This window comes from Carlito syrichta, unplaced genomic scaffold (genome assembly GCF_000164805.1).
Source record: "Carlito syrichta isolate Samal-C Ts95f unplaced genomic scaffold, Tarsius_syrichta-2.0.1 Scaffold309475, whole genome shotgun sequence".
Lineage (NCBI taxonomy): Eukaryota > Metazoa > Chordata > Mammalia > Primates > Tarsiidae > Carlito > Carlito syrichta.
The window spans coordinates 604,168-611,334 of NW_007253571.1; positions in this window are offsets into that span (position 1 = coordinate 604,168).

Genomic DNA, 7,167 nt, shown 5'->3' on the forward strand with positions numbered 1-7,167 from the left:
TGGCTGGGAGCAGCCACTGTACTCCAGTCTGGGTGACAGAGTGAGACTCCAACTCAAAAGTAAATAAATAAATAAATAAAAACAGTATTAGTCAAACCACATAATACCACAAAGGAGGAAAACACCTAAAAGCAGTGAGGGGTGAGGCATGGTGGCTCAGGACTGTATTCCAATACTTTGGGTGACTGAGGCAGGAGGATGTCTTGAGCCCAGGAGTTTGAGAGCAGTCTGGGCAACTCATATCGACAAAAATTTGTTGGGTGTGGTGGTGCATGTTGTCCCCAATTACTTGGGAGGTCTAGGGGAAGAATTGCCTGAATCCATAGGTTGAGCCATAATCATGCCACTGAACTCCAGCCTGGGTTACAGAGAGATGCCACTCAAAAAATGTGAGACAGACAGGGCAGAAATAAATCCTCACATTTAGATTCAAATGGAAGGGTTATTTGCACACTGATACTTACTATAACATTATTTACAAAAGCTAATAAGCGAAAAGCAACCAAATATCTTTCATCAAAGAAGACAATTTGAAATGTGCAAAGGAATATTATTGAACCTTTAAACAGCAGGATATCTTATAGTTCCTACAATTAGAATAAATATGGAGGAGATTATTCTAATTAAAATAAGCCAGTAACAAGAAGCTCATACCAGTAAATTCTAAGTGTTTCACACACAAAGATGATATACCCTCATTGATAAACATATGATGAAAGGACCACTAATCAACCATTATATGTATTATAACAAAAATAACACAAGCATGTAAATGCTTACATAATTTTGTTGGCAAAAGTTTTGTTTTTAATTTATTTTTGAATTTTGTCCCCCATTCTCTTGATTGGAATAGTTTTACACAACTGAACATGGTATCTGAAGTTATAATAGGCTATCATTTTAACCCTAATTAACTGATGCATGAATGTAATTATCTTATGTGAGAAAAGAGAATGCTAAATCAACACAAAAACCCCAAAATTTGAAATAGCTAAAAATTAAAAGCCGGGCTCGGTGGCTCAGCGTGTAATCCCAGCACTTTGGGAGGCTGAGGTGAGTGGATTGCCTGAGCCCACGAGTTCGAGACCCGCCTGGGCAACTTGGCGAGACCTCATCTCTACAATAAAATCAAAAAATTAGCCGGGCGTGGTAGTGCACGCCTGTAGTTCCAGCTACTTGGAAGGCTGAGGCAGAAGGATCGCCGGAGCCTTGTAGGTCGAGGCTGTGGGGGCCGAGAGTGGCCACTGCACTCCAGTTTGGGTGACAGAGTGAGACCTCAATTCAAAAACAAACAAAAAATAAAAATAAAATTATAAGAGAAACTGTAACCCATAAAATCATGGATAAACACAGTTGCACTGCTTCAACAATACTTTTACATAACTAAAATTTGCAACTTCGGTTGGGCATCCATGGAAAGCAGATATCATGAATCACTAGTATGTAACTAGATTAATGACATTTAAGAATATAATGAATTTTATTATTCATAAAAAGATTTGATAAGAAATTTTAAGTACTCAGCATTTAAATGATACTACTGAATCTCCTTTATTATGTTATAAGTATACTGTTGTTATTTTTGCACAAAAGGGAAAGTGGTACTTTAATCTTTAGGAGTGAAGAAAAACCTTACATTTATCGTTAAAGGAGGTATCATGAATATTATAAAATATGGTATGACACAATGATGACTAAAATGAACGATTGGAAAAACATATTCACATAAAGTTTGAATAAAGTGAAAGGAAATGCTAATGATAACTTTTGCAAGCAATAAACACATAAAATAAATATTTCAACAGGAGCAGAAGGCTATGAATTATCTATCTCTCCTCTTACATGATGTATAAATTAAAGTATGCTATTTCAGAACTTTTAAAACTAAAATTATATGTAAACTAATACTAGAAATTAAAAACTATAAGTGAATAACTTATTTCTAGTATTCTGCATAATAAAAGAGCCACAATTATAAAATGATAGTTGAAAGGACAAAAGGTAACCCTAAGTTGTTTACTATATGATTGGCAGTGTTTTAGGTTTACCTACAGCATTAGTTTCTTTAAGAAAGCTTTGAGGTGAACAGATATATCATTCTATTATATAGCAGACACATTCAGGCAAATAAAGCCTAAACTTCTAAGCTTAGTTCATACTAAGAAAAGAAAAATTTTAATGTAATAATATGTTTTAAAATTTTTAATATCATGCCTTGTGCGTTGATAAAAAGACTGTTCAAATTCTTGTAGGCTTATATTTGGAAACCTCCATAAAAGTGGGTATTATAATGCAGAAAACACGTGAAATATCTGTAGCTAGTATTCCTGAGATTTCTGAACCCAATCCCAACAACTCCACTCCTCCCTTATACACTTCTGACATGAGGCATATATGGAACTTTTTAAGTGACTTAAAAGAGGAATCCCTAGAAATATGTCCAGATTTTTCCCAAACCCCCAAAGAAATGGATGAGCTGTCAGATCATGCACAAACAAGACATGAGAACTTTGACTCTCTCTCCAAATGTACTAGAAGTGCATTGCAAAGGAAAGAGAAGATGTAGGACTGAAGATCATAAGGGTAAACAGAAAATGTCTCTCTATGTCAGCATTAGAAACCTAGCCTTCTCAAAATTATTCTCATTGGAGCAGAGCTTCCCAATCTACATTTTAGTCTGGCTTTTTCTTGGACATTTGGACCTCTCATCTGTGTCATCAGCACATGCACTCCCATCTACTTGAGTGTATGGCTATTGTTTTCTCCCTCTTCATATTTCAGGCCATAACCAACCAGCACTTGGGATTCCCCACTCCCGGTCCCTTCTCAAAGCCTTTCCTCCCAGGCCCTCTGGGGACCCCACACCACAAGCCCTGACTAGGGCTTAGGGATTCATGATCCACTGTTGGCCCAAGGAGACTCCTTAGCGCTGTGATGGAGGCTTCTTTTAACCTTGAGGAGGAGAGAGGGACAGGCCAGGACCACAGCCCCTCCCTGGTTTTGCACATCCAGAGAGCGTGATTGCCTGGAGAAGCCTCCACTCAGGCTCAGGGAGGTCACTGAGGGGCCAGGACCCTGGGGACTGCTCAGTTCCACCCCGAGCCAATGGGCCCGGACCCACCTGCCAGCGGGGTCGGGTGCAGGCTCCCATCTGACAGGAAGGCCGGTCCCATCACAGCTCTTTCATTGGGGTCCATCCTCCCTCGCCTTCTCGCACCCGCCGCCACCTTCACCATCTCCCTGCTAGGGGTGTCCTGAAGTCCTCACTATAGACTCCCAGGACAAGCATGTCACAGGGCAACACAGGCTGAAGTAAAGACCTACAGTTCTCTTGGAGATGATCCGGGATTCCCACTGGCGCCAGATACAAAAAGCCCAGGCAGCAGTCGAAAGCCGCCTCCTCACCTTTGGCAATTCTCTGATTGGACAGTTTCCAAGTCTTCATGCACTGATTGAGTAAGACCCCCCCCCCCCGATGTTGAGTGTCAGGAGATGCAGTCAAAGCGAACTGCAGGATGCAAGAAAAACACATGTCTGTTTACACCTAAAAAGGGATTAAGTCTGGAAGAAAAGTATGCAAGAAAAGACTTTCATTTCACAGAGATCTGAAGATTTGGCTGCTTTCTCCTCCTCCTCCTCCTCCTCCTCCTCCTCCTCCTTCTTCTTCTTCTACCGTATGTATTTCTCTTATATTTAGAAAAAGAAAAAAATGTGTTGCTATGTTTTGGTAGAAAGACAACATTTTATTTTTATCAGTATTCACATTGTCAGGTGAATGCCATGGCTGCTATGCTGCCCACTGTGTCGAAAAATTTTCCATTGTATGATAGTGTATAACATAAACATGTAAGAGAAAGCCCAAGAGGAATAATTAGGAGAAAGAAAGTTCAGCTGCAAAAGCTGAGAGTTATCTCCATGTGATATTCCAGGTGAAAACTGGTCAGAATCTACCACTGCATGAGCTCACTCAGAAAACATAACCTCAGTCAAGAGTAAGACGGAGGACAGGGAAGGCCAAGTGCCAACTAGTTCCTTCCCCCAACGATTTCCAATTTCTATATCAAGAAGAAGATAGACCTTGAATGAGACATGCACCCTTAGGGATGTAAATAGAGACAGACAAGATACAATATGAGAGGAGTGTACACTTTTTTTAAATTTTTTAATTTTATTTTGAGTTGGAGTCTCACTCCATCACCCAGGCTGGAATGCAGGGGCACTCTCACGGCCACCCCAGCATCAGCCTTCTGTGCTCTTGAAATCCTTCTGCCTCAGCCTTCCAAGTAGCTGCAACTTCAGGCACGCTACCACACCTGGATAATTTTTTTATTTATTGTAGAGATGAGTTATTGCCAAGTTTCCTGAGCTGGTGGTGAAACTGCGGGCTCAGGAAAACTACTCGCCTCAACTTCCCAAAATGCTGGGATTACAGGCTGAGCCACCGAGCCCAGCCAGTTTTTAATTTTCATTTTAAAGATGTGGGGTACAGTTCAGGTGTAGGTCTACAAATGTTAATTATGCAGCTAGAAGTGTATGCATCGTAGAGGAAGACTTCAAGGTAAACACTTAAAATACATCAAGACACTTGTGTGACATTAATGAAGGTACTTAACCTGTCTGGGTGCCACTTTTCTCACCTGTAAAGTGGGGATCACAGGCCTACTTCATCAAAATATTGAAATATTGCTATGCAGCGTACTCCCAGAAAAGTGAAACAAACCTGGAATCCGGCTACTCCAGAGAATGGGTAAGGAGAGGAGGGTCAGGGGCACAAAATGTAAGTGAAAGACACCAAACCCCAAGAACCACCTGGCTCTGTAAACAGCAGCTGCGGTGGCATCAGGCCCAAATTTATTAGACAACCACTGTGGAGACTTAGAGCAGTGTCTTTGAGGTCACATGCCCAACAACAGTGCATCTGAACAGAGGCACAAGGCTCTCCTTTCCACAAATCCCCATTTAATGATGGACGGTCATGTTACAGTATCTTTGTCCAAGACGTCTGGACAAGTGTCATCAGAAACCATCAAGTAAAGAGGAATCAGGGAGGGGCAGAATGAAAATACAGAGGAAAGTATGAGAGATGCATGCACTTGACCACATAGAATCTCCCCACAAATCCCATTTAAAACTGGAAGACAAACCTATAAATCCCAGAACCTTGAGAGACTAAGGCAAGAGGATTGCCTGGGCTCAGAGGTTCGATACCAATCTGGGCAACTTGGTGAGACCTAGTCTCTACAAGAATTCAAAGAAAATTAGCCAGGCATGGTAGCGTGCATCTTAGTTCTAGCTACTTTGAAGCCTGAGGTGAAAGAACTGCCTAAGCCCAGTAGTTCGAGTCTGCCGTGGCCGAGAGTATGCCACCTCACACCAGCTGGGGGAACAGGGTGAGACACGAACTCAAAAAATAAAATAAAATAGGAAGACCCCGAGTGTTAACCTGTGGCCTCCTTATAATTCCTTATCTTGTCATCTCCATAGATGCTCACATTTTCTTTTTTATTAACAAAGTTGTTAATGAGTTCACATGTATTTAATTCTTTTTTTTTTTTTGAGTTGGAGTCTCACTCTGTTGTCCAGACTAAAGTGGTTGCTCCAGCCACCGCAGCCTTGACCTGCTGGACTCTGGCGATCCTTCCACCTCAGCCTTCCAAGTAGCTGGAACTACAGGCGTGCGCTACCATGCCCAGCTAATTTTTGATTTATTGTAGAGATGAGGTCTGGTCAAGTTACCCAGGCAGGTCTCGAACCCGCAGGCTCAGGGAATTCACTCACCTCAGCCTCCCAAATCATGGGATTACAGGCTGAGTGACCCAGCCCAGCTGTATTTAATTCTTACGGTGTATATTTTTCTCCAAGTACTGACCCGGTCTTCATTATTTCATCCTATCTCATATTTGGCGATCATAAAAAAAACCCTTGGAACATGTGAATTGAAATGTTTCCTGTAATCCTAGCACTTCAGGAGGCCAAGGGGAGTGGATTGCCTGAGTCCATGGGTTTGTGACCCGCCCGGACAACTTAGTGAGACATTGTTTCTACAGTAAATCAAAAAGTAGCCAGGTCTGTTAGCACACACCTGTAGTTTTGGCTACTTGGTAGGTTGAGGTGGAAGGACCACTGGAGCCCAGCAGGTCAAGGCTGCGGTGGTTGAGTGTGCCACTGCACTCCAGCCTGGGCAATGGAGTGAAACTCCAACTCAAAAAAAAATTAAAAATGTCACTAACAGTCAAGTTTTATGCCTTAGATATAACAACATGAAAGCTGGTTCATCGGGAAATAAAAGAATTGCCTCTGAGGTCAAGGGAATTTAGGGTCATCAATTATTAGGAGGCTACATGAAAGCAGAAGTGCTGCTGGAGTTTTCCACTGGCTAGATGGACAAATTCCTCAGATGGACCCCGGTGAGGTAGATGCATCCCTCAACAGTGTGGGTGACAAGACTTCCATCCAAAGCAGAGATGCAAACAGAGGAGTTTCCAACTTCCCCTAAGTGCCTCTTGCTTTGAATGTCATTGCCCCAAAGCTGGATCACCATCTGTTACGAGGGATCAGGTCACCCTCTGTGTCTCTTTGACACTGTCCAGGGCACAGTTGAGATGAGTCCAATGAGTTTATGTGTAAAATACCTGAACCATTATCAGCTTCAGGTTGATTTCACATCCACTGAAATGGGTTGGTAAATATGGTCTGCTAGGATGGATGCGGTGGCTCACACCTGTCATCCCAGCCCTTTGAGAAGTGGAGGTGGAGGATTGCCTAAATCCAGGGATCGGAGACCAGCCTGGGAAACTGGGTGAAACCTAGTCATTGAAAAACAATGATCCACTAGACATGTGCCTGGGAGTGGGGTTTCTTCTTTGCTCTTAGCAGATCCCTGAGTGACCCAATAATTTTGCTCCCTGACTGGGCTTCATGTAATCCCAGCACTTTGAGAGACCAAGAATAATGGATTGGCTGGGCCTGTGGCTTCAAGACTAGACAGGACAACTTGGGAAGACCTCCTCTTTACAATAAATGAAAAATAAGCCAGGTCTGGTAGCATGCACCTGTAGTTCCAGCTACTTGGAAGGGTGGGGCAGAAGGATTGCCGGAGCCCAGCAAGTTTATGCTGTGGTGGCCATGAGTGTGACCGTGCATTCCAGTCCAGGCAACACAGTGAGA